We start from the raw sequence: 26,480 nt of genomic DNA, 5'->3' as shown, positions 1-26,480 counted from the left end.
ATGCTTTCTAGGTATGGCTAACTCAAAGTCCAAAGGATGCCCCTGCCCTGGAGGCCCAGTGGGCTGCTAGGTATTGGAGATTGTAGGTTATAATCTCCTGGGGAGAATGGGGATAAGGACTCCGTTCTCTGGCCTAGGCAGTGCTCCATTTGTTAGCATTGGCACTTGTAAGTTCCACTTACACAGTTTTCACCATTTTTAGACATTCTTTTTAAATGAAATTCTTTCCAAAACAACTCAAGAATATTTCTATTTTAGACTCTCCATGTCTAGCTCCCATATGGCAGCACCTTTAACCACAGTTGGCAGTACAGCTCCTTCCTGCTGCAGTTCTAGTAGTTCTCCAGTTCAATCCTTCTCACACCAGGCCCCATTTTTTGGTCCTCTTGCCTATAAAATTCCTCAGGTGTGGGTCAGTGGTCCTTCTGAGCCCCAAGCTCCCCAGTGTACTGGTTGAGGCCTCTCAAGCTTTCCAAAAGTATTCATTTGTCTTGAGCACGCTGGGGAGAGAGAAAGAAAAGCTGGAACATTGCCTGGATGGTCTCTGACCTGGCTGCGCACTGGAGTCCCTCACCGGGGAGCCTTAAAACTGCCCAGACCTGTGCTCCACCCTCACAGGTTGAGATGTAGTGTTTCGGGTATGGCCTGAGCGTTTTTAATGATGGTTCTGTGTAGTCAGTATTGGCAGAGCTACTCTGAAATCACTTTTTCTACTGACACCCCCGGGAATGCTTTGTCCTAAGAAAACCTGGAGGGTGATGGTCCACTTGTGGCAGGCTGGTTTTGATCACCCTGCAGTGGTTCTCAACTTTCTGGCCCTTTAAATACAGTTCCTCATGTTGTGACCCAACCATAAAATTATTTTCGTTGCTACTTCATAACTGTAATGTTGCCACTGTTATGAATCATAATGTAAATATCTGATATGCAGGATGGTCTTAGGCGACCCCTGTGAAAGCGTTGTTCAACCGCCAAAGGGGTTGCGACCCACAGGTTGAGAACCACTGCTTTAGGGCAAAATTCCTTTCAAAACTTTACAAATATGGAAAGTTTGACACCTTTTATTGTTAGCATTGGGACTTCAATCAAAACTTTGTGAAAGCAAGAATTCCACTAAAAAGCATGCTGTGTGTTTGAAATGACCTAGTGCAGAGCTGATGGATAGGATAGGAGTTGTTGACGTCCCAAGGACAAAAAGTAAGGCTGCTTAACAATTTTCCAGTCCATTTCCTTTCCTGTGTATTATTTAGTTTTCACTCAAAAAATCATACTAAGTATCTGGTTTTGAATATATGTCCAACGTACCTAATATTTACTAAGATCAAAAAGTGTCAAAATTTACCATCGTAAAGTCACATGCTCGCTTTTTAGGTTTTTTTTTGGAATATCTAGCAGCTGACAATTTTGTCTGTACATATTTGGAAACAGTCTCTCTTGCTATTCCTCTGACTTTTACAATGAGAGCTTTACAAAAACTGCATGGACTAGTTTCTCTTTGTAAGTCTCAGGGTTCTGTTAGGCAAGAGATTTTGCAATCAGGGTGTTTAAAGTAGTTCAACCCATGTAATATAACCACCATATTCCAAACAAATTTAATATGACCACAGAAGCTATAAACTTTTTCAGGTGAAAAAACAAGAAAAAATACTTTTGAATTTGAATTCAGCTTGAAAAAATAAATAGCATGAATGTATTACACACAAGGATTAATATTTGAATAGTTATATAGTGCCTCATATAAAGTAATGTTGCTTCCATTTTGCAAGATGAGGAGTGAATGTGATTAAAAGAACAAAGAAATACAAGTATAAATGAATGATTTCCTTGTAGTTAGGATAAATTATGCCAAAGTTAAATATTATGCATCCTTAGTTCATAGTTTTAAATTATATTTTGTTAATTTTTATAAGGAACCTCTCCAACATAAGTTTTTGATAACTTCAAACATGTTTATTCTTTTGTACCTTCTAATAGACCTTATTATAGTAGTTTATTAATAATAATTTTAAAAATTGTTGACAATAGTATTGTAGTATCATTGCATATAGCAGCCCCTCTTTTATCAAATCTTAGGTAAAAGTCAACTAGTGATCAATAATTATAGAGTTCTAATAAGTATTTTAAAATAAGCATCAAGTGTGACCTCTAATTTATAGCCTGAGGATGATTTTGTTTTTAGAGGATGTATTTGAATTTGAAACTGCTATGTATTAGAATTTAGATTCTGACTTTAATGAAGAGCTCAGGATCTTACTAAGGACCAGTTAAGCTAAGATAATAATGGAATGACCATCAGTGGAGAGAAATATTGATTATGTCTATCTGAGGCCTTTGTAAAGAGAAAATTTAATACTTGCTTAGGTGGAAGAAGACAACACATATGTTATTTTCATTTCCGATAAATTAACTTTGCAAAATAATTTCTTTTAAACACTACAAAACACATTACTAGTTTGTAGACTGTACCTAGGCAAAAGCCTTCAGGAAATTTCCCTCAAGAACATTTTGATTCCAGAGATAGAAGTTGCTAATTCTGTTTGTATTGTTGAGTCTTCTAGTTCCATTACCCTTTGGGATCTGAATTATTGAGGCCTCTCGAAGGGCAAACACTAGGGCTTATCAATCGCCTCTGACTTGGCATAGAAGAAGGAATGACTTTTGTTGTAGATAACCCTCAATGGTGGGTTTATGTAATTAGATTTTTTAGAGTGGTGGGATCTGCATTTTCACCTACCGAGCATCCTAGCATATTATTCTTCCTTTGATTTAAGGAATCAATACTCTTCCTTTTCTCCCTAGCTGGTTAGGCTCAGTGGATAGAGTGATGGCCCATGGAATGAAGGGTCCCTGGTTCAATTCAGGTCAAGGTTATGTACTTTAGTTGCAGGCTTGATCCCCTGCCCTAGTCAGGGTGTGTGCAGGAGGCAACCAATCAGTGTGTCTCTCTCACATCCATGGATGTTTCTCTCTCCCTATCTCTCTCCCTTCCTTCCACTCTCTCTAAAAATCACTGGGAAAATATCCTCAGTTAAGGATTAACAAAAAACAAACAAACAAACTTGCTTTTCTCGTGGGAACTGGCTCATTCTCACTTTTTCCACTCCTCTGTGGTGGCTTGCAGCAGCAGCAGCTCCAGAGGTCAAACCAATTTGGCCAATCAGTTAAGTTCAGGGATGGCACTCAATTCAGGCCAAAGTGATCTGAGCCAACCAGGCCCAATTCTAAGACTTATGTTGGAATTGTCTGGTAGGAAAGGGACGTTTGCTTTCTCCTGAAGTGGCTGAGAGACAACATGTTAACCTGGAGCCACTGGCAGGCTTGTCACTGTCTGAGAAATCAGGCACCACAGATGAAACCAGAGCCCCGAGGTGGAAAGCATGAGTCCAGATGACAGCTGTGGAGCCTCTGGATCCGATACGCTTGAAGCCAGACCATTCTTGACTTTCAGGTTATGTGAATCAATAAAGTCCATTTCCCCCTTAAGGCAGTTCGAGTTGATTTGCTATCACTTGTAGCCAGAAGAGTTCTGAATAATGCAGCTAGGATGCTCTGCCTGCAAGTACATACACATTTTCCACATGGCAACTCATTTAGATAAGTGGTGGCCTGGGTGTTAAATGGGAAATGACTGCTAAGCATAGTCCTATAGGAAGTAAATAGCAGAGAAGCATAGATTTTTCTAAACTCAAACAGTCTAGTTCTGTGTAAAATAACAGCTATTTTCTCTCTGTGACCAAAGATTTCCATTTGACCCCCATAGCATTTGGAATTTCAACACCTCTTGAAATGGGTAGGTTAAACATGAAACTATTTAAGAAAATGATTTCTAGGTTCCAGTCTATGATGATATCACCAATGGGTGACAAAATGGAACAGCATCAGGAGAAAGCCATGCTTTCCCCCCATGAGCTACATTGCCTTTTATCATGAGAATATATCTTAACCTTTTTCCTTTTTTCCTTTTGGCTACAAATATCTCTAGGGAAACAAACCTGTAAGTTGTAGTAGAGTTTTGCACTGTTTATTTTTCTTTTTTGTCCTTTTTACGGTAAAATAAAACATGGACAATCCTATTACTGATCCAAGCTTTAATTAGCATTGTTGTCATTGTTGATATAAAGATAATGAAAGGATACTGGTTTGAGAAATCCCAAATTATAGGAACCATTGTTTTATTCCAACTAAATATTCTTTTCTTTTTTAAAATATATAGTTTTATTGATTGCAGAGAGAAATGGTGAGGGAGCAAGAGATAGAAATATCAATGATGAGAGATAATCATTGATCGGCTGCCTCCTGCATGTACCCTACTGGGGATCGAGCACGAAAACCAGGCATGTGCCTTGACCAGGAACTGATCCAGGACCCCCTGGTTCAAAGGTGGATGCTCAACCACTGAGCAACACTGCCTGGGCTAAATATTTTCTTCTTGATTTTAATTGCAATGTGTGACAACTTATCTCTCACTACCAGACAGTGCAAAATTGCGAACCAAATACAAAGTTTACAAAATTGACTTTTTTTGTCTGAGAAATAGATCAGATTTACCTGGATGTCCCTCAGCATTGTCTGGTGTGAAGATTTTTGGGTAGTCCCCAATCTGGTACCTATCCAATGGCACATTAACTAAATAAGTTAAATACAAACAAAAGTGTGATGCAATCATAGAGGTATGGATAAATGCTTTACCTTAGTGAATAATTATTGCTGGAGATACAATACATTCTGGATTCAATAGACAGAAACAGGAAAGGTAGATATTGGGATAATGGGGTTATGGCTTCTTTAGACTCAGATGGGTGATACTCAGAGAGGTGAAATCTAAATGATTGAAAAATAGAAGTGGGGTTTTCTTTATAGGTCTTTTTGGTCTGTTTTTTTTTCTGAGAAGAGAATACAGAAGAATAACAGGCACAAGCAAAGAAAGAAACATAATTCTCCAACACTGAGCTCCAGAAAATGATTAAATCAGAGAAATCCTAGTAAAATAAATATGTGCCCTTTTGGCCACACTCTTTTTGCCCTGCTCCTACGTTGGAGAAGATCTCACAGACAGATACATTAAGCAAACAACTAGACTATACCCACAATCTGATTTCAGAAACATTCGATAACAATACAGCCTTTTCTGGAAATGTATTGATGATAAAGAAAGAGACCAGAGTAACACTGTGTCAAAGATGAGTACCCCTTCCCATATCCATGTCCTTTGTAAGGACTTTGTCCTACGAGAGGCAGAAGAGACATCTCTGCTCCTTGGTTTGGGGCTTGGTGATGTGACTTGCTGAGGTCAATGGCATGTTAAGAGATGACAGAAGTCGAGAAGACATCTGAGTACACAGTTGAGTTTTTCTTTTCATGCTCTGTAAATGCCACAAAGACAGAGGCTGCCAGATACCTGTTAATATGTCAACTTGGGCCCCAGAATGAAGGCACATGAATCAACCCTTAGCCCAGCCCATAGAGGTGGCCAAGCACAGCTGGACCCACAGTCTGGATGCACAGTCTGAAACAGCCTATCAGAATAGCCCAGCTTGAATCTGCATAGCCATGAGCATGAGAGTAGTTGCTTATTGAGTTGACAATGAATCTTGGGGTATTTGTTACAAAGCTTTACTGTGATAATAACTGTTACAATTATTAACATACTAGAGGCCTGGTGCATGAAATTCATGCACTTGAGGGGGTCCCTCAGCCTGGCCTGCGCCCTCTTGGGCCTAAGCTGGCAGTCAGACATCCTTAGCGCTGCTGTGGAGGTGGGAGAGGCTCCCACCAATGCTGCTGTGCTTGCCAGCTGTGAGCCCGGCTTCTGGCTGAGCAGCACTCCCCCTGTAGTAGGAGCACACTGACCACCAGGGGGCAGCTCATGCATAGAGTGTCTGCCCCCTGGTGGTCAGTGCACATCATAGTGACCAGTTGTCCCGCAGTTCAGTCTATTTGCATATTAGCCTCTTATCATATAGGACAACTAACTCTGTAAGAATACCCTTTCAACTCTCTCTAAATTCCCAATTGCTGCACTAATCTGCCCCCTCTTTCCCTATTGCCCAGGGCTATGATGCTACTCTGCCATCCAATGATCTCTTAAGTAACCAAAAGCCCTTTCTGCTTTGCAGAGTTATTTCACCACTTCCCATCAACACAAATACCCCAAGTGCCACCCTTAGAGAAACACAAAGAAATGATCCATCTTTTCAACAAGTAGGAGAGGGGACACGTAAAACATTTTTCACTTAACCGGGGCAGTGAAAATGCACCAGTGACTCTTCTGAGCTTAAAACTCTTATCATTATATCCATTTTATAACAGAGAAAACTGAGGCTTACAGAGGAAGTGATATTAGTCTGGGTACTCAAAGTATTTGGGCAGAATATGTCTGAGCAGAAATTTTTCCAGGCAGATACTAGAACCTACTACTGAAATGTGATGAGTCTAAGCCAGGAAGAGCAGCAGGGATTTTATTTTAAATCCCATTTCTACCAGTATCCTGACCTAGAGGCCATGGGCTGCCCTAAGGTTTGGGTAAGGAAGCAAGCAAGTGGTTGTTCTTTGATTCCCACCTGGGATAGGGCTGGGGCAGGAACTCCCAGATACAGAGTAATCATATTTTCCTTCCAGCGTTAAATTGGTTGCAGCAATCACACGCTTCTCTGAAGCTATTTCCATCATGCTTACATGGCATGATACAGATTATCCCAGAGCCCACCTGCAGTCCGGCCCCTCCCTTTGCCAACGTGGCAGCAAATTATATTTCATGTGCTTGCCTTGCAGTTTCACACACGGTCTCCACTTAAATCTCACCCAGTGCTCTCAAGATTAGGGAGAAAATCATGCCCGGTTCTCCTTTCCTTTTCTATCTGGGTCACTGGCTTTGAGCTGCCATATCTTTCTCCTCCCTCCATTCCCCTCCACCCCCCCCCCCCCATCTTCACACCACCACCCCAAAACAAACCACATAAGAGGTTTTTGGCAGAAAGGTCTTCAGTTTAACACATCCCTATTTAGCCCTTTTTAAAAAATGCCTCATTCACATTGTCATCTTCTAACATATCTGCAACACTGCAGGTTTTGTACGGCATGGTGAGACGCTGTTGGACTTTATAAAATCGGTCTCCCAATAAATAACAGTATCGATGTAGGTTATATTTCTATAAAACTGAAGCTGTCTTTTGCAATAGCCCGTTGACCACATCTGCTACTGATTTTCACAGAGTTGGGCTCTATCTAGACAAAGCCATCATTTCTTACTTCATATCTGTGAGGGATGACAGAGCATTCTGAGAGGGGTGGGGGCGGTGATGGTAGCTGAGAAAGAGAAGGACACGCTGGCACTGCCTATGGACTCACATAGTGTCAGGCCCAATTTCTTATCATTGCCTAAACTCTGTGATTTAATAAACACAGTAAAAATGAATATATTCCTTTGGGAGCTGGAAAAAAATGCAATCTGAAGGGTTACGTTCTGTAAATCAAGCCAGACTACAGAATGAGAAAATGACTCTTCTCTGATTATTTTTCAGCACCTCTTAACACCTTTCACTTCCCTGGAGAGTAAGGTGACAGGAAGAACTTCAGAGTTGTCTAGTTTTCTCATTTGAGTATCTGTTTATTATTCTGGGCTAATAACGTGTTGCCATCTTATAAAGCATGTGTCAAAACCTCATTAATTTGGACACAGAGCGTTACAAACTTCAACTTTTGCTAAATATGTAAAAACAAGAGTTTGCTCAGTGAATAAAATAGGTCAAGAACATTAAAAGGCACAGCAGATCTTATGAAAAGACCTTGACCTGTCTGCTTCATTAATTATATACACATCCGGAAAATATTCTACTCCAATAAATTAACTTAATCTAGTTTAGAACACTATTTTGTGTTCTAAAACTACCTAAAGTACTAGTCTTTTTAAGGACTTAAGCATTAGGTAAGGGTTAGTAGTTTAAATAATTTTATAAATATAAATGTTTGCATATAGTAACATATTATCAGATTTTAAAACTTTCATTTCTATCTATTGTTTTACTTTCTCCTTCAGATTATTCTTTTCTTCCAAATTTTAATATTGAGAATCGAGTGTTTGCTAGACAGTGAATTTAGAAAGAAAGAAAAATTAATAAGGCTCTCATATGTCTTAGTTTATTTTTTCTTAAAAAGCAGTTATAAGTGCTATAAAAGTAAATCAGGAAAAAGGAAGAGGAAAAAAGTGACTGGTAGGTATTTTATTATTTAAATGTCCAGCTTTATTGAGATATAATTGATACATAACATATAACACTATAAAATAAGGTATACAATGTAATGATCTGATATGTGTGTGTGTATATATATATATATATGCTAGTATACATAAGATTACCACAATAAAGTTAGTAAAGACATCCATCACATCACAAGTTTTCCCTGTTGTGTTTTGTTTTGCAATGAGAATATTTAAGATGTATTCTTTTAGCAACTTTCAAGTCTATAATACAATACTGTTGACTATAGTCACCATACTATGCATTAGAGCCCAGGATACCCTTTGACTAACATCTTATTTTCTCCTCCTTGTAACCCCTGGAAGCCACCATTTTAGTCTCTGTTTCTATGAGTTTGACTTACTTAGATTCCAGATATAAGTGAAATCATACAGTATTGGTTATTCTGTATCTGACTTATTTCACTTAACACAATGCCTATTAGGTTCATCTCTGCTGTTGCACATGGAAGGATTGCCTTCTTTTTATAGCTGAATAATATTCTTCTGTGTGAGTGTACTACATTTTCTTTATCCTCTCACTTATAGAGAGACCCTTGGGTTGTTTCCCTGTCTTGGCTCTTGTGAATAATGCTACAATAAACACGAGAATACAGATATCCCTTTTGTGTTAGTGATTTTATTTATTTTGCATATATATATGCAGAAATGGGATTGCTGAATCCCATTCTGGTAGTTCTACAGTTAATTTGTTGAGGAACTGCCATACTGTTTTCCATAGTGGTTACAACAATTTACATTCCCACCAGCAGTACACAGAGTTTGCTTTCCTCCACATCCTTGCCAACTCTTGCTATCTCTTGCCTTTTTCATTATGGCCATTCTAACAGGTATAAGGTGTTATCTCTTAGTGGTTTTGATTTGGATTTCCCTGATGATTAGTGATGTGTAACACCACTCATCTACCTGTTGGCTATTTGTATGTCCCCTTTGGAAAAATACCTATCAAGTTCTTTTGTCCATTTTAAAATCAAATTATTTGTTTTTTCACTATTGAATTGTATGTGATATATATATTCTAGAGGCCCAGTACACAAAAATTTGTGCACTCGGGGTGGGGGGGTCCCTCAGCCCAGCCTGTGCCCTCTCGCAGTCTGGGACCCCTTGGGGGATGTCCACCTGCTGGCTTAGGCCCGCTCCCCGGGGGGATTGGGCCTAAGCTGGCAGTCAGACATCCCTTTGGCAGCCCGGGAGCCTTTGGGGGATGTCCACTTGCCAGTGGGGAGCAGGCCTAAGCTGCAGGCCTAAGCTCCTTAGCGCTGCTGAGGAGGCGGGAGAGGCTCCCGCCACCACCGCTGTGCTGGCAGCCATCAGCCTGGCTTGTGGCTAAGCAGAGCTCCCCCATATGGGAGTGCACTGACCACCAGGGGGCAGCTCCTGCATTGAGTGTCGGCAGTCGTTCTACTGTTAGGGTCAATTTGCATATTACCCTTTTATAATATAGGATTATTATATAGGATATTCAAGTCATAGTGATGATAGTGCAAGTAATATGCAGATAGAGCAAAATTGTTAAGGGAATAATTAAACCTCATCATGAATATAAATGACTGAAGGACTGTGATATTATTATTTGCCAAGCCTGTAATAGTGCAAACAGATGGCGTTAAGGGTAAACATCTGGTTCCTTTGGAACTCAAATTTGTTGGAAAATCACACCTATAGGTAGGACTTTAAAGTGAGGTTGCAGACTTGATAAAAACAGCACCCTGCATCCTGCATCCTGCACTCACCACCCAAAGTCTATTTCTACCATCATTTATCCTCTCTTTGCACTCTTCCACCCCCAACCCCCCTTTCCCTCTGGCAATCACCATATTGTTGTCTATGGCTGTTTTTTGTTTGTTTGCTTGTTTTGTTTTGTTTTGTTTTGTTAAACCCTTTACCTTTTGACCCAGCCTCCCAATTAGGGTCTGGATTGACCACGCTCAGGACCTGCTTTTAATACGTTGCATCAAGTATCTACTTTCAGGTGGCACTAGGCCAAGTTCTCTGGTTATCATGAGAGATGCAAAATAAACCAGATTGCCCTTGCCTTCAAGCGATGTACAAGCCAGGAGTGAAGCTAACTCTGTACATTAAGATCTGTAAAGCAAGGTAGTGTGCAATAAATAATTTAATGTAAGTAAAGAGTGCTGTGGAAGTACAAGGGAGGAGAAATTCACTCTAGCCAGAAAGGTCACAGATAAATCTATGGTGGTTTTGAGAGAGTTAGCTTGATGCAGGCATACGGGGCAGGGCTCCAGTGGGAAATACAGGCAGGTGGAACATAGCAGACAAGGCAGTTTGAGCAAGCCTTACCACAGAAACCAACCATGCTGAAATTATAGAATGCTTTTGAACACAAAGTTGAGGCATGGGAAACTGAGGGAGGGCCTGCAGCAACAAGGTGAACTGAGGCATAGGAACAGAGGAAGTTCAGGTCTGTTGCTAGGCAAGAACAATGAGGGAATCAATCAGGTGGCGACACAGGTAGCTACAGAGCCAATACTTACCCCTATAGTATAAGGTTTCACAGGCAGCCCATTATTGCCTTCCCCGTCCCCGTGGGGAGTCTGAATCTGTTTGTAATAAATTTTCCACAGTTTGCTAAAATCTTCAGGTCCGTGGAGCTCATTCTTCAGCATCACCAGACACAACCCTGGGACAAAACCCTCGGCTCACCATTCTGGTTATCAGTTATGATACTTAAATTTCGATTTCAAGGATAAATTTACAGCAAATATAAAAGCGTAAGAGAGAGGAACCCCCAGGTGAAGAGTATAAATTAAATCATAGAGGTAGAAAGAGAAGTGGGAACTGAGAAGTATAAAGTTTTCCTGCAAAACAGGACAAATAGTGGGAGAAAGGCTGGTGAGGTTAAGCCACAGAAATGCCTTTTCCTGTTCTCATCTCTGATATCCAATATTTTTTGTTTGGTTCCATGAGAAAGTCAAGTTGTATGGTAGCCTTTTCACTTACCAAATTTATTTTTTCCTTCTTCAAATTGTTTCTTCAAATATTAATATATATTTCATATCACAAGTATGGATTACTTCTATAATTTCTTCTCACAATAAACCAACCTTTTGATTAATTCTGCATATTTAAGAAGTTGTTGAATATTTAAACCAGTACTTTTAATACATTAGGTCACACTTGTCATTAAGAAAGAACATGTCAATTTTCTGCTGACTTTAAAAAAATATCAAAGCTATTATAAACATTAAGTATCATATAACCTATCCAGTTTTCTTTACTATTTTAATGATGTTGTGTTCTATAATTTAATAATGGTATAGTCAATCTTTTGGAATTATTTGATTAGGGTCAGAGTAACGGGATATATAGACTAATGCACTGCAAATAATGAAATCTAGATGATCCTTGTTTACACTTATTTTTTAAATGTTCTGATAAGTATTTTGTAATGATGAGTTTTTACCTTATAAATTATGCTAGAAATATTGGTGACATTTTATAAACAACGTTTTTATTGCAGAATATGTATTCATAACTAACATAATATGTTGGTGTTTCAATGATTGTTTCAGACTTGTCTTAAATACAATGAAAAATAAATACCTGACAATTCTCTCTGTCAGCTTTAATTTTGGGTAACTCAGAAATTTGAGGCATATAGCATAGGCTCACGATTCTGTCCCTAGGGACTTCAGATCTGCTTTGTCAGTAAATTTTCATTCAACATAATGACATTCTGTGCTTCATTTCTCTTCAGTAACATAAGGCATCACTAGGGAGATTTTTGGTTAGCAAAATATAAAAGAGATTGATAACCTAAGCTTAGAATGCCAGAAGCTTTCTAGATGTCCGACATCATATGCAGCCAATATTTCTGACCAATGAATGTCAACTCCTGGATTGATAGTGAAAATGTCTCTCCATCAGATTTACAGAGAAAATCTATGACCACCAGTTGAGGGGTCATTGAAAATGACAATGCCTTCCAATGGGGCTTATTTACAGGTGTGTGTGTGTGTGTGTGTGTGTGTGTGTGTGTGTGTGTGTGTGTGTTAGGGTATTTTTTTCCTCATTAAGCAACATTTCAGTTGTTCATATTTTCTGGAAATTTCCTTTGAAATAACAAATTTTATGTTGACTTTTTCAAGATGTTTTCAGGTTTACTCATAAAGAGTTATTTAATATTTTGGTAGTTTTGTGTTTTTCAGTTATTCTATAAATAAGGATAGGTAACTAAAAGATCAAATTATTTGCTTTTGACTTTTTCTCCTGTCTTCCTTTAAAGTTTTGATTCGATCCATCCACATACTCTTTCCTCATTTCCAAATAATTAATAAGGTACATTTAGCAAGAAGAATTAAGTAAAAATAGAAACTAGTTATGGAATATTGATTGGTTTGAAGAAAACTTTTACTGTCTTACATAAGATAAATTTAGCTACTTTGGCCACATCCATATATAGATCACTTAATCCAACAATTGACCACTAATTATTGTGTAGTCCGTGGAGAGGCTTGCGGAGTGTTATTTTATGAAAAGGACCAACAGGAAAGGAGGCAAACATCACTAATTGCCATTGTGTCTGCCTCACTAGCCACATTATTCACCTGCCTTCATAATGTGCCTATTTAAGAAATGTTGATGGAGCCCTGGCCGAGTAGCTCAGTTGATTATAGTGTCATCCCATATGCCAATGCTGCAGATTCAATACCGGGCAGAGCACATACAAGAATAAGCCAATAAATATATAAATAAGTGGTACAGCAGATCACTCTCTCTCTCTCCCCTTTCCTTTCTCTAAGAAATTAATAAATAAATTATTTTTTTAAATGTTGATGCAATAAAGATATTAGAGAAAAAACATTGATCAAGAATAAAGAGATTTAGTTTCTTCTCCCAACACTCATAGTAATAGGGCGCGTGGGGTGTAATTCAATGACATTCTTTGGCTGTTTTCCTCATTTCAAAAATTGAAAGTGCTAAAAAGAGATTTTATCTTAAGAAACTTCTAGCTCAAAATGCCTGAGTCTATGAAGGGCCCAATGTTAATATTTCTTGTTGAATTCCCAAAAATAGGCCTGGGCCTTAAACGTCCACATTTGTAAATTAACTTTGTGTTCAATGTATAAAGGGAATTGGAACATAGTATTAAATACCTAAGGATGCATTTTTCCAGAACTCTCAGTCTTCTCTTAGTTCTTTTTTTTTTCTTTTTTTTTTTTTTCGCTAAAAGTATTACAAAGGGTATTACATAAGTGTCCTTCCCCCCCCCACCCTTGACAAGCCCCTGCCCTCCCTTACTCCCCAGTGTCTTATGTCCATTAGTTATGGTTATATGGATGCATACAAGTCCTTCAGTTGATCTCTTACTCCCCTCCCTCCTGTCCCCCAACCCTCCCTGGCCTTCCCACTGCAGTCCGACAATCGGTTTGAGGCAGCTCTGCCACTGTATTTATTATTGTTCAAAAGTTTGTAATGGTCTTAATTATCCATGAAAGAGTGAGATCATGTGGTATTTTTCCTTCATTGACTGGCTTGTTTCACTTAGCATAATGCTCTCCAGTTCCATCCATTGTTGCAAATGGTAAGAGTTCCTTCTTTTTAACAGCAGCATAGTATTCCATCGTGTAGATGTACCACAGTTTTCTAATCCATTCATCTACTGATGGGCACTTAGGCTGTTTCCAGATCTTAGCTATGGTGAATTGTGCTGCTATGAACATCTGGGTGCATATATCCTTTCTGATTGGTGTTTCTGGTTTCTTGGGATATATTCCTAGAAGTGGGATCACAGGGTCAAATGGGATTTCCATTTCCAATTTTTTGAGGAGCCTCCATACTGCCTTCCATAGTGGCTGCACCAGTCTGCATTCCCACCAGCAGTGCACAAGTGTTCCTTTTTCTCCACATCCTCTCCAGCACTTGTCGTTTGTTGATTTGTTGATGATGGCCATTCTGACAGGTGTGAGATGGTACCTCATTGTTGTTTTGATTTGCATCTCTCGGATGATTAGTGACTTTGAGCATGTTTTCATATGTCTCTTGGCTTTCTGAATGTCCTCTTTTGAAAGGTGCCTATTTAGATCCTTTGCCCATTTTTTGATTGGGTTGTTTATCTTCTTTTTGTTAAGTTGTGTGAGTTCCCTATAAATTTTGGAGATTAAGCCCTTATCAGATATGACGTTGGCAAATATGTTTTCCCACGAAGTGGGTTTTCTTGTTGTTTTGTTGATGGTTTCTTTTGCTGTGCAGAAGCTTTTTATTTTGATGTAGTCCCATTTGTTCATTTTCTCTTTAGTTTCAACTGCCCTAGGAGCTGTATCAGTGAAGAAATTGTTTTGGCATATGTCTGAGATTTTGTTGCCTTTGTATTCTTCTAGAATTTTTATGGTTTCCTGTCGTACATTTAAGTTCTTTATCCATTTTGAGTTTATTCTTGTGTATGGTGTAAGTTGGTGGTCTAGTTTAATTTTCTTCCATATATCTGTCCAATTTTCCCAACACCATTTATTGAAGAGACTATCTTGGCTCCATTGTATGTTCATGCCTCCTTTGTCAAAAATTAATTGAGCATATTGGTTCGGGCTAATTTCTGGACTCTCTATTCTATTCCACTGATCTATATGTCTGTTCTTGTGCCAGTACCAGGCAGTTTTGAGAACAGTGGCTTTGTAATACAGCTTGATATCTGGCATTGAGATCCCACTTACTTTGTTCTTTCTCAGGATCGTTGCAGCTATTCGGGGTCTTTTTTTATTCCAGATGAATTTTTGGAGAGTTAATTCTAGATCTTTGAAGAAGGCCATTGGTATTTTAATGAGAAGTGCGTTGAATGTATAGATTGCTTTGGGTAGTATGGACATTTTAATGATGTTGATTCTACCAATCCAAGAACATGGTATGTTCTTCCATCTGTTTATGTCTTCCTCTATCTCTTTTTTCAACATCCTGTAGTTTTCTGAGTAGAGGTCTTTAACCTCTTTAGTTAAGTTTATTCCTAGGTATCTTAATTTTTTTGGTGCGATGGTAAATGGGATTGTTTTTCTAATCTCCCTTTCTGAAAGTTCACTATTGGTGTATAGAAATGCCTCAGATTTCTTGGGGTTAATTTTGTATCCTGCTACATTGCCAAATTCATGTATTAAGTCTAGTAGCTTTTTGATGGAGTCTCTAGGGTTTTGTATGTATAATATCATGTCATCTGCAAATAAGGACAGTTTTACTTCCTCTTTTCCAATTTGGATGCCTTTTATTTCTTCTTCTTGCCTAATTGCAATGGCTAATACTTCCAGTACTATGTTGAACAGGAGTGGTGAGAGTGGGCATCCCTGTCTTGTTCCTGTTCTTAGGAGAAATGGTGTTAGTTTTTGTCCATTGAGTATGATGTTGGCTGTGGGCCTGTCATATATGGCTTTTATTATGTTGAGGTATGTATGATCCTTCTATTCCCACCTTTCTGAGAGTTTTTATCAAAAATGGGTGTTGGATTTTGTCGAATGCTTTTTCTGCATCAATTGATATGACCATGTGGTTTTTTTCTTTCAATTTGTTTATGTGATGTATCACATTTATTGATTTACGGATGTTGTACCATCCTTGCATCTCTGGGATAAATCCTACTTGGTCATGGTGTATGATCCTTCTGATGTACTGCTGGATCCGATTTGCTAAGATTTTGTTGAGGATTTTAGCATCTATGTTCATGAGGGATATTGGCCTGTAATTCTCTTTCATTGTGATGTCTTTACCTGGTTTTGGTATTAGGGTGATGCTGGCTTCATAGAATGAGCTTGGAAGTGTTCCTTCCTCTTGAATTTTTTGTAGTAGTCTGAGGAGGGTAGGTTTTAGTTCTTCCTTGAATTTTTGGTAAAACTCCCCTGTGAAGCCGTCCGGTCCTGGGCTTTTGTTTGCTGGAAGCTTTCTGATGACTGCTTCAATTTCTTCCATAGTTATTGGCCTATTGAGGTTTTTAGATTCTTCCTGATTGAGTTTTGGAATGTTTTATTTTTCTAGGAATTTGTCCATTTCCTCCAGGTTGTCTAGTTTGTTGGAGTAGAGTTGCCCGTAGTATTGTTTAACAATCATTTGTATTTCTGTGGGGTCTGTTGTTATTTCGCCTCTATCATTTCTGATTTGGTTTATTTGGGACCTCTCTCTTTGCTTCTTGGTGAGCCTGGCTAGGGGTTTGTCAATCTTGTTTATCCTTTCAAAGAACCAGCTCTTGGTTTCATTGATTTTCTGTATTGTTTTTTTGGTCTCTATTTCATTGATTTCTGCTCTAATCTTTATTATCTCATTCCTTCTGCTCACTCTGGGGTTTTCTTGTTGCTCTCTTTCTAATTCTTTGAGTAGTAGAGTTAGATGATTGACTACCATTTTTTCTTGTTTTTTGAGATAGGCCTGTAGAGCTATAAACTTTCCTCTCAGGACTGCTTTCATTGTGTCCCAGAGGTTTTGGATTGTTGTGTTTTCATTGTCATTAGTGTCCAGGATGTTTTTAATTTCTTCTTTGTTGTCATCGGTAACCCAATCAATATTTAATAACATGCTATTCAGCTTCCAAGTGTTTGAGTATTTTGGGTTGTTTTTATTGTAGTTTATTTCTAACATTATGCCATCGTGGTCTGCGAAGATGCTTTTTATGATTTCAATCTTCTTGAATTTGTCGAGACTTTGCTTGTGACCCAATATGTGGTCTATTTTTGAACATGTCCCATGAGCACCTGAGAGGAATGTATATTCCGCAGCTGTGGGGTGAAGTGTTCTGAAGATGTCAATTAAGTCCATCTGATCTAGTGAGTCATTTAGGATTGCTGTTTCTTTGCTGAGTTTTTGTCTAGTGGATTTATCCAGTGATGTCAGTGGTGTATTAAAGTCCCCTACTATTATTGTATTGTTGTCGATCTCTCCCCTGATATCTTCCAGAAGTTTTCTTATGTATGTGGGTGCTCCTGCATTGGGTGCATATATGTTTACCAGGGTTATATCTTCTTGTTGTATTGATCCCTTTAGTATTATGAAGTGGCCTTCCTTATCTCTGGTTATGGCCTTCACTTTGAGATGTATTTTGTCAGATATAAGTATTGCTACCCCAGCTTTCTTTTCCTTTCCATTTGCGTGAAAGATATTTTTCAATCCCTTCACTTTCAGTCTGTGTGAGTCCCTTCTAATGAGGTGGGTCTCTTATAGACAGCAGATGTATGGGTCATGTTTTTTTATCCATTCAGCCATTCGATGTCTTTTGGTTGGAGCATTTAGTCCATTTACATTTAAAGTTATTATTGAAAGGTACTTGTTTGTAGCCATTTCTTTTTGTGTGTGTGTGTGGCTGTTTTCTTTCTGAGCTTGATATTTCTTCTTTTTACACCAGTCCCTTTAGCATTTCTTGCATGGCTGGCTTGGTGGTGATAAACTCCCTTAGCCCTTTTTTGTCTGCGAAGCTTCTTATTTCCCCTTCAATTTTGAATGATAGCCTTGCTGGATAGAGTATTCTTGGATTCAGTCCTTTGCTTTGCATCACTTTGTAGATTTCCGTCCATTCTTTTCTGGCCTGATGTGTTTCTGTTGAGAAATCATTTGATAATCTAATGGGAGATCCCTTGTATGTTACTTTCCGTCTCTCTCTTGCAGCCTGTAAGATTCTCTCTTTATCCTGAACATTTGCCATGGTAATTATGATGTGTCTTGGTGTGGGTCTTTTCAGGTTCACCTTGTTTGGGACTCTCTGGGCTTGTGTGACTTTTTTCTTCCCCACCTCAGGGAAGTTTTCTGATATTATTTCTTCGAATAGGTTTTCTAATCCATGTTCATCTTTCTGTTGTTCTGGCACCCCTATTATTCGTATGTTGTTTCGTTTCATGTTGTCCCAAAGCTCCCTTAGGCTCTCTTCCTGTCTTTTAATTTTTTTCTCCAATTGCAGTACAGTTTGAGTGTGTTTTGCTTCCTTGTCTTCTAATTCACTAATTCGGTCCTCCGCTTCTCCCAGTCTACTGTTGATACTTTCAATGGTGTTTTTTATTGCAGCTATGTCGCTCTTCATTTCTTCTTGGGACTTACTTAAGTTGTTGTTTTTTCATCTGTTTCTTCTAGCTTCTTGCATAAGTAGTTGAGTTTTTCATCTGTTTCTTCTTGCTTCTTGAACATCTGGTGCATGTACTCTAGGAACCTTATTCTGAATTCTTTTTCCGTCATGTTGTATATCTCTGTCTCACTTAGCTGCTTTTCTGGCGAGTCCTCCTTTTCTTTCCTTTGGGGGTTTCTTTGTCTACCCATGTTTGATCTCACTGACATGACTAGTTGTTGAGTCGTTCAGTGGCTGGACCCTGGGTGGCAGTGGCTCTTTGGGTTGTGGTTGCTCCTTGGGCGGTTGTGGTAGCAGCGGCTCCTCTGTTGATAGCAGGGCCTCTGGTGGGTGCTGTTCATAGCTGTGGTGGCTCTTCTGGCTGGTGGAGGGAGGCTTCACACACAGCAACTGTTCCCCAGGCAGAGCGTGTGGTGATCAGGAGGCCGCTGTTGCTTGAATCTGCTTGAGAGCAGTCCGTCTGTAAACTGGAGTCTCTGCTCGCTCCTGTTGTCTCCTCCCAACAGCCAAGATTAGTGCTGGTTGATTCCAAAGGCCAAGCTCTAACTCGGGTCCCTCTCCTGCTTCCTGTGTTTTCGCTGCCTTTTGGTCTCCCGGACTGGTAGGGTGAGTCCCAGCCCAGACTGGAGCGAGACAGCCGTGGGTGCAGCCCCACTCGCGGGTCGAGGGGGGAGAGGGGCTGGCGCGGAGGCGCACAGAGCTCTCCTACTCTCTTAGTTCTACTTTATCTGATGTTATCTACCCTGAAATGAATGGAAACATGTTTGATATAGAACTATGAATTATCATTATGATATATGAAAGATATAGCTGGTGAGTCATTTTGGAGGGAAAGTATTTTAGATATAGACATATAGTTTTTGAACTTAATGTCATCATTTATTGAAATTCTAGTCTACCTTCTATGAAGATGGATCAAAACTCAGATTTTTTGTCATTTTCAAGTTGCTTCCTCATTTTATTGTGTTTCTTTAATATGAAACTATACTAATTTTTTAATGACATTAAGTTCAGTTTTGTTTTTGCTTTTTTTACTTTTTCTCCTAAATAGCACTACTTACATTTATTTTATAAACTAAACTTGAATATGGCCTTGTATATTTGGTGCAGTTTCTTTTTTAAATGAGCTTTACTGAGCTATCCAACTTTTCAACTATAAAATCACCATCATTCTCTTACTTTATATACGCCTCTTCTACAACGCCTACAGATGTAGAGTCACTCTATCTCTAAAACTGTGCTTTAATGGGTGTGGAACAGGTCTATATTTTCTAGCATGCTAATTCAAATGAACAAATGTAAAACACGTAACTATTTTTATCCCTCCACACTGAGCGTGAATCCCAAAGTAAGTTAGTATAGTAAAAGCACATGAGAAGCATACCAATTAAAATTATTTCTTAATCAAATAATTATCTGAAAGACTGCAGTTTTCTTTACTCTTCTTATATATCCATTAACTATTACACCACATAATTGACTTTATACATCTATTTAGGACTTCCATTCATAAAAGAAAAAACACACAGTATTCAGTTATTTTAAGCAACCATTCATTAAATATTTGTGGTGGTTGCAGTGCTCAATGATGTACCTGGGATGGGGAGATGAGTGAGGAAAACAAATATTAACAATTAAGTAACATAAACTAGTTGTTTAGCTCTTGAAATATAAAAAAATACACATACACACAAGTACATAATCAAATGTGAGAGTATACTATAATTTGGCAAAGGGAAAAATGCAACATTATTACTGGAATTAATTCATTTTTGTGTCAGTTACTTAAATTTCCTTCTCCTATTTCCTGAAACATTGAATGAAGCTTTGAGATTTATATTTTGTTGGTCAAATGGAGCTTGTATTATAATGGTTGGTATCTTAGACTGCCTCCGATACTTCACCTCATTCCATAGGCAATAAAAGTCAAACCTGGCCAATGTGGAGTAACTGATATGCTAAGAAAGGCAGCTCTGGCCTCTGATATTTGCACAAAAAGGAGTTTAGGCAAAGGCAGCAGTTCTCCATCACATGTACTGAGAAACACTGGAATTGCTTTAATGGATATGGTTACTTCCTATAGCAGAGAATGTGAGAAAATAGAAAAAAAAAAGCACATCTTTTTGATGTCTAGAATGCAAAAGGCAGGAGAATACGTCTTCGTGATTGTGTGATGACATGTGTTATCAAGCCTGCACATATGTGGAAGCATAGACTGAGCAGAAGCTTTTTTAGGTAAAATATTTTGTTCACATTACCTCTGTAAAAGAAGCTTCAGAAGTCTAGCTTTGGAGCATATTATGGGTAATATTTTTCTTCCAAAAGATAAGCCCCACAAAGGCAGTGTCTATTCCAGGTGCAAGGAGCTGCAGCTTTTCTAAAACCCGTGGTGACAGGGCAGGAATGTGTTCTGAGAATGGTGGGGCTCCTGATCAGAATTGCAATATTCCTCTGCAGTGAGTCAGGGATCAAATCTCCCTCTCCCCACTATTTTTTGGGGGAAATTATAATATTTAAAAGGAAATTATCCCTTATACTTTTTTTGGTTCAGAAATTAAGACCACAAGTACCTTCAATGATCCAATTGCACTTTTAAAAAAATTTTGGTATAATTTTTCTCTTTCATTTATCGAAAAGCTATTTTAATAAATAAAATATAAAAACTTTATGTACAATGAAGTATGCTGATATTTGCATTTCCTAATTAAAAATATGAGAGTATTATCTTAAATATATTAATTTCCTATCAGAAATATTTAATCAAATATGTTTTGTTATTTTAAATACGTAATGCTTATTTAGAAATAAATTAATCATCTAATATTAATCAATTTTTATATGCAAGGATATACATTATCTTTTTGTTTGTAATAGTAATGAATAACATAAACTAGATGACCATTAATAATAGACTGGCTTTAAAAATAGTATAATTACTTATTTGGGAAAATGTATATTTATTAAAAGTATGTCACCCAATAATATTTAAAAGCTGAATGCTTATCATTCTATATTGTTAAATTTTCAAAGAGCAGTTTACAATTTTTATGAATAGAATGATTTCAATTTAGTTACATTTATTATTAATAGGCATTGCCGCCCTAGCCAGTTTGGCTCTGTGGATAGAGCATTGGCCTGGGAGCAAAGGGTTCCAGGTTCGATTCTGGTCAAGGGCAGGTACCTAGGTTTTAGGCTTCTCCCCGGCCTGGCCCTGGTCGGGGCACATGCAGGAGGCAATCAATTGATGTGTCTCTCTCACATCAATATTTCTTTCTCTTTCCCTCTCTCTTCCACTCTCTTTGATAATCAATGGAAAAATATCCTCTGGTGAGAATTAAAAAAAAAAGGCATTCCTTATATTCTAAATAAGATACACATTTACTGGTAGAGAAATATTAACTGGTCTATCACAATGGAATGAATTTTTCCTTCAGCTATTTATTCATAATAATAAATTTATTTTTTTTATTTTGGTTATGCATTTATTTTTCCATCTATATTAAGTAATTATAAATTCCATGTTGAAATATTTTATCCATCATACTAAATAGTGTCTATAATTTGCACTCAGTAAGGGGTAAAATAATGGGGAAATGAAGGAGATTCAAAGCATTATTATCAGAAAGAAATTCTAAGTGGGGAGATAAAGATAGAGCACAATAGAAATATAAATGGAAAGTCACAGATATTGTCAAGTTTAGAAAAATAAAAATGAAATTATTCAATTAAATCAGTACACATGTATGAAAATCCTACCCAAGAACTTTCTATTCCTTTCATATCACATTTGGTCACATAAATATTGATATTAATAAAATACTGATGTTATCATATCACAATACATGGCCAGAGGTAACTGAGTCATGGATCTGATAGCCACAGTTCTGGCTCCTTGCTTCATGGGCAAAGACAATTAAACTCTTCCCAAACCTGTAACAAGTTCACACCCCATGATGCAATGATTAGAAGGCTCCCTAAACAAATTACTTCTGACCACATACACAGAAAATAACTTTTGAAGTATTTTTATAAGTGAAAATGTACATCACCATAAGAGTGATCATTTTTTAAAATTAAAATCAAGATAGAAACATATAAAGTAAATATTTGATAGAAACTTATGTAAAGTGAAATAAAGTTGAAAATTGCATCAATGTTTAATTTCATTGATTATCACACTAATCAGGGTCTTTTGTCTAGAATCAAAAAATATTTTCATATAGTGGGACCTAAAGTTTTTATTCAAAAATGCCCAATTTAGAGATGAAAAACTAAGATCAGATTATGTTGCTTAACTATTATCATTAGTTAATCAGTTGGGAGAATTTGGATTAGAAGGCATATGAAATCTAGTAATTGAATTTTGTTTGCTACAACACAGTTCTGCCCTGATAAATTGGGTTACAATCAATCTGGCAAAACAAGTAGATTTCCAAGTCCTTTTTTGTGTGTAACAATTATTAAAACCAAACCTCAGTCTCAATCACTACAGCATTTAACCACAGCAACATAGAAGGAACAAACCCTTAATATTAAGTCACAGTCCTGATACACAAACAACACACATTCTCTATTGGCTAAGATTATTCAACAATAATGGCTACAGTTATTGTCAAATCTTAGTTGTATGTGCTTTCTATCATTATACATGTGGATCTGTGAGTACTTTTGCAAATATTGCAGCATCAAGTGGCATAATAATGTCTGAATTTATGAATGAATCAATAATCAATGCCACTTCCTTCCAGTGAACTGTAATAAAAAAAAAAGTTCTAGGCTGTCTTATAATAAATTTTCCAGAGATATGACCTCAAGATAGCCCTTGATTTTACAAAAGTTTGTCTCCTTCCTTGGAACTGAGAGTAGAGTTGTACACTCTTCTGTAGACTTCACAGGGCTTGATGTGTCAGGGTTGCCAATATGCTAGTAATTGATTTATTGTACTCTTTGCCACTGGCACTAAGTGTTCTCAAGGATTTGAAGCTGCTCCTTTGATTTCTGTAACAGACAGCAAAGCAGCATCACTGTCATACTGTTGACAGGATGGGATGTTGAGCTATTTGACTGAGCCAAAATATATCATAAAGCTTCATTATAAACCTTTAACATTGGTTAATCAAAAAAATATTTAAGCTAAACTCATTTTTTATAAATGTACTTATTCAAGAGACATGTGTTAAGTACTTTTGTATACCAAGCTCCGTAGTGGGTACAGGGATTCCAAAAAAGAACTGTCAGCAGTCCTTTTTCTGTGTGCTGTGCTTGCTGCCCAGTGGAAACACGCGAGATGTGAAACAAGATGCTCTTTGAACATATGGAAATGATGTCGGGAAGAGAATCTACTGAGGCCAGTCTTTAATTTGGGCTGCAGTTCACTTTGGTGAAGGAGAGCATTTCTGATATCCATAACAGAACATACAAAGAGCAGGATAGGAATGAACACTGTGTTTTAGGGAAGTAATACTTTATCGAGACAGAACAAAATAGGAGACAAAAAGTGTGGCAATAGGTGAACCTGGATACGTAGGTAGGGACAGATTCACAAAGAAAGCATTAAAGAGAGCGCTTGCATTTTTGAAAGACAAATGTGGCTAAAAGTATACAGGGTGGATGGTATTGATTATGACAGGCAACCAGAGGATTATTAAGTATTATAACTCTAAAATTCAGGTGAAAGTAGTAAAATTTTAAAGGAAAATAGTGAAAGAATGAAGAGGACAAACGTAATTTATAAATGTATATTCAATAGAGATGGGACAAGGTGTAAACCCTAAGTGATTAAAAAAAAGTTGAGAATGTAACTAAGAAATTGAGTGTACCTTGTTCTAGTTAACTAGTAGTTTAGTGAATTAAACTATTGGGAAATACAGCTGATGATCCAGTCCCTAGAGGCTAGGGGAGCATATGAGTGAGGTTGTAGAGTCAGGCATATAGAGTGAGAGACAAAAGTTGAGGTGTGTGAAAAGGGGTCTTTAAAGGTCACTAAGAAATGGTGACCACTGAAAAAAAGGGGAGAGCTGAGAATAAATGATGCTGAGGAAACCAACCACAGTTGGAGGCAACTTGAAGAAGCTTTATTTTGACCAAATAAATGCCCCCAGAGAAGACAAACAGGAACAATCAGAGAAACAGAAGCAGGAATGGGAAGTTGGAGGAAGACAGTTGTGGGCCTATACTGTGCTAACAGGAAGTACTAGGATGGGGGAAAGCAAGATTTCAACCAAAGGAAGAGGCTGATGGAAATATTCTGTGGAAGTGTAACAGTGAATGGGCTTGTCTCTAGTCCTCCCAAGGGTAAACTGGGTTATGGGAAGAGATTGAGATGCAGACACCAGAGCAGGCGATTTATGTACTTAGTTTATACTTTGCAAACCTTTTGTGGAATTTAGATATAGTATGTTTCCAATTCTTAGATGAGAAGCTCAGAGTTCACCAAAAATTCATTGTCCAAGTTCTCATGTTCGTTGGGCAGTGGATACAACAAATTTCCCTGAAGAGGAGGTCTGAAGAAGCTGAAGAGTTAAATTTTAAAATGAAAAAATGCTGATGGATATCAATCAGACTGTGAACAGTCTTGAAAGAGTTCAAACTGAATGCAGTGATTCATGGCACAGCACTGAGGAATTTGGACAGAGCAGTGATAATGTTCAAAATCCTGTAACCAAAGGATTAATCTGCAATAATGACAAAGTTATTGTAGAAAGAGTTAAGATTGGGTATTGTTTCAATTTGTACAACATATTTACTGCAATTAGAAGGAAACCAATGAAATCTTACCCCTTTTTGTAAAGATGAAGAATTTTAACAGCCATTTCACACGGGCTCCCTATGTGCCAGTTATTATACTAAGCAATTTATATGTATTAACTCACAAATGGGTTTCATGAGATCCTGACCATTTATACTCTCATTTTGGATTAGAAATAACAGAAGGTTAGAGGGTTTAAGTGAATAACCAACATGTTGTTAATTTAAAGTTACAGAAATGCCAATTTAAATCAAAGTATAAAATTTCACACAAAAAGGAATTTATGGTCTCATATCATCAAAACACTTGGGGGTTAAGCTTCATTAGGGTTTGATCAAGAGTCCCCATTTATTTTTCCTGGAATTCCCAAGTTTGTGCCTCTCGTGTGTGACTGTCTCTAGCCACTTTCCCCCTAAGGTGTTGCAGTAGGTAATGAAGTTCCACACATTTGCACACCTGTGTCCAGGAAAAAAGAGAAATAGGGCATTTTTTAGAAGGTCTCAGCAAACATCTCTGCTTTTATTAACTGGGAATGGGTTATATTTATACTCCCTAATCAACCATTATTAACCAGAAAAAAAGTCTGTGTTTGTTAGTATAGACTTCAGCCAAACACCTGCAAAAGAGTTAAGCTTCATCTAACATGTAAGGAAGTGTGAGGGACATAGTGATATATGAATAGGTATATAAACACTTTTTAACCTCAGGTGGGATTAATTTGGGTCAATCACTACACCATCCACTGAAATCACATTATCTTTACAGAATTAAAATAACTTGCAAAAGATCATATATTTCATTACAGAGCTGGTTCTATGATTCAGTACTTCTGACGTCTGGTTTTCACACACACACACACACACACACACACACACACACACACAAATACACTCAATTTGTATTTTTCCCTCCATTAAAACTAGATAGACAGATAGATAATGGAAATAGAGTGAGAGAGAGATGATGGGTGCATGGGATAGATGAATGAATGAATGGATTCATGGATTCTTGGGTTGATTAATAGGTAGAAAGATCTTTTTTACCCTTAACATGGCAGAATCATCGAATCAAATAAAAACAATTAAGTTTAGGCATGTATGGTGTGTATTAGATAAGCTAATTAATCACATTAACCATCCTTAACACCTTGCTTAGAGGCATTTGAATCAGATGGGCTTTATTTATCCTTCAAAAATACAATGCTGCACAGAAAAAAAAAAAAAGCAAAGTTTACTGAGTTATGGCTTAGAGCCACTGAGTGAATGAATTCCAAACCAGTGTCTTTCATCATGAATTTTATGGAATTTCCTGTGAAAATAATTTTCAAATGACACTAGGCACAAAGGAGGCAACTTGCACCATCACTGGAAATCGGAATTCAGTAGGTGTCACTGAGAACAGACATTAGCATTTGTACTGATGTTCCTGGTATA

General features: G+C 37.7%; 1 protein-coding gene across 3 annotated transcripts in view; it reads left to right on the top strand.

Annotated features, from left to right (window-relative positions):
• The window catches only part of CDH12 (cadherin 12), a 718,639-nt gene that overhangs the window by 618,774 nt on the left and 73,385 nt on the right, over positions 1–26,480 (top strand). The gene's annotated exons all lie outside the window — the stretch shown is intronic.

Source organism: Myotis yumanensis, unplaced genomic scaffold (assembly GCF_028538775.1).
Source record: "Myotis yumanensis isolate MYYU_CA2020_CCGP unplaced genomic scaffold, mMyoYum1.0.hap1 SCAF_4, whole genome shotgun sequence".
NCBI classification, from domain to species: Eukaryota; Metazoa; Chordata; class Mammalia; order Chiroptera; family Vespertilionidae; genus Myotis; species Myotis yumanensis.
Note: the sequence above shows the minus strand (reverse complement) of the source record. Positions and strands in the feature narration are given on the sequence as shown.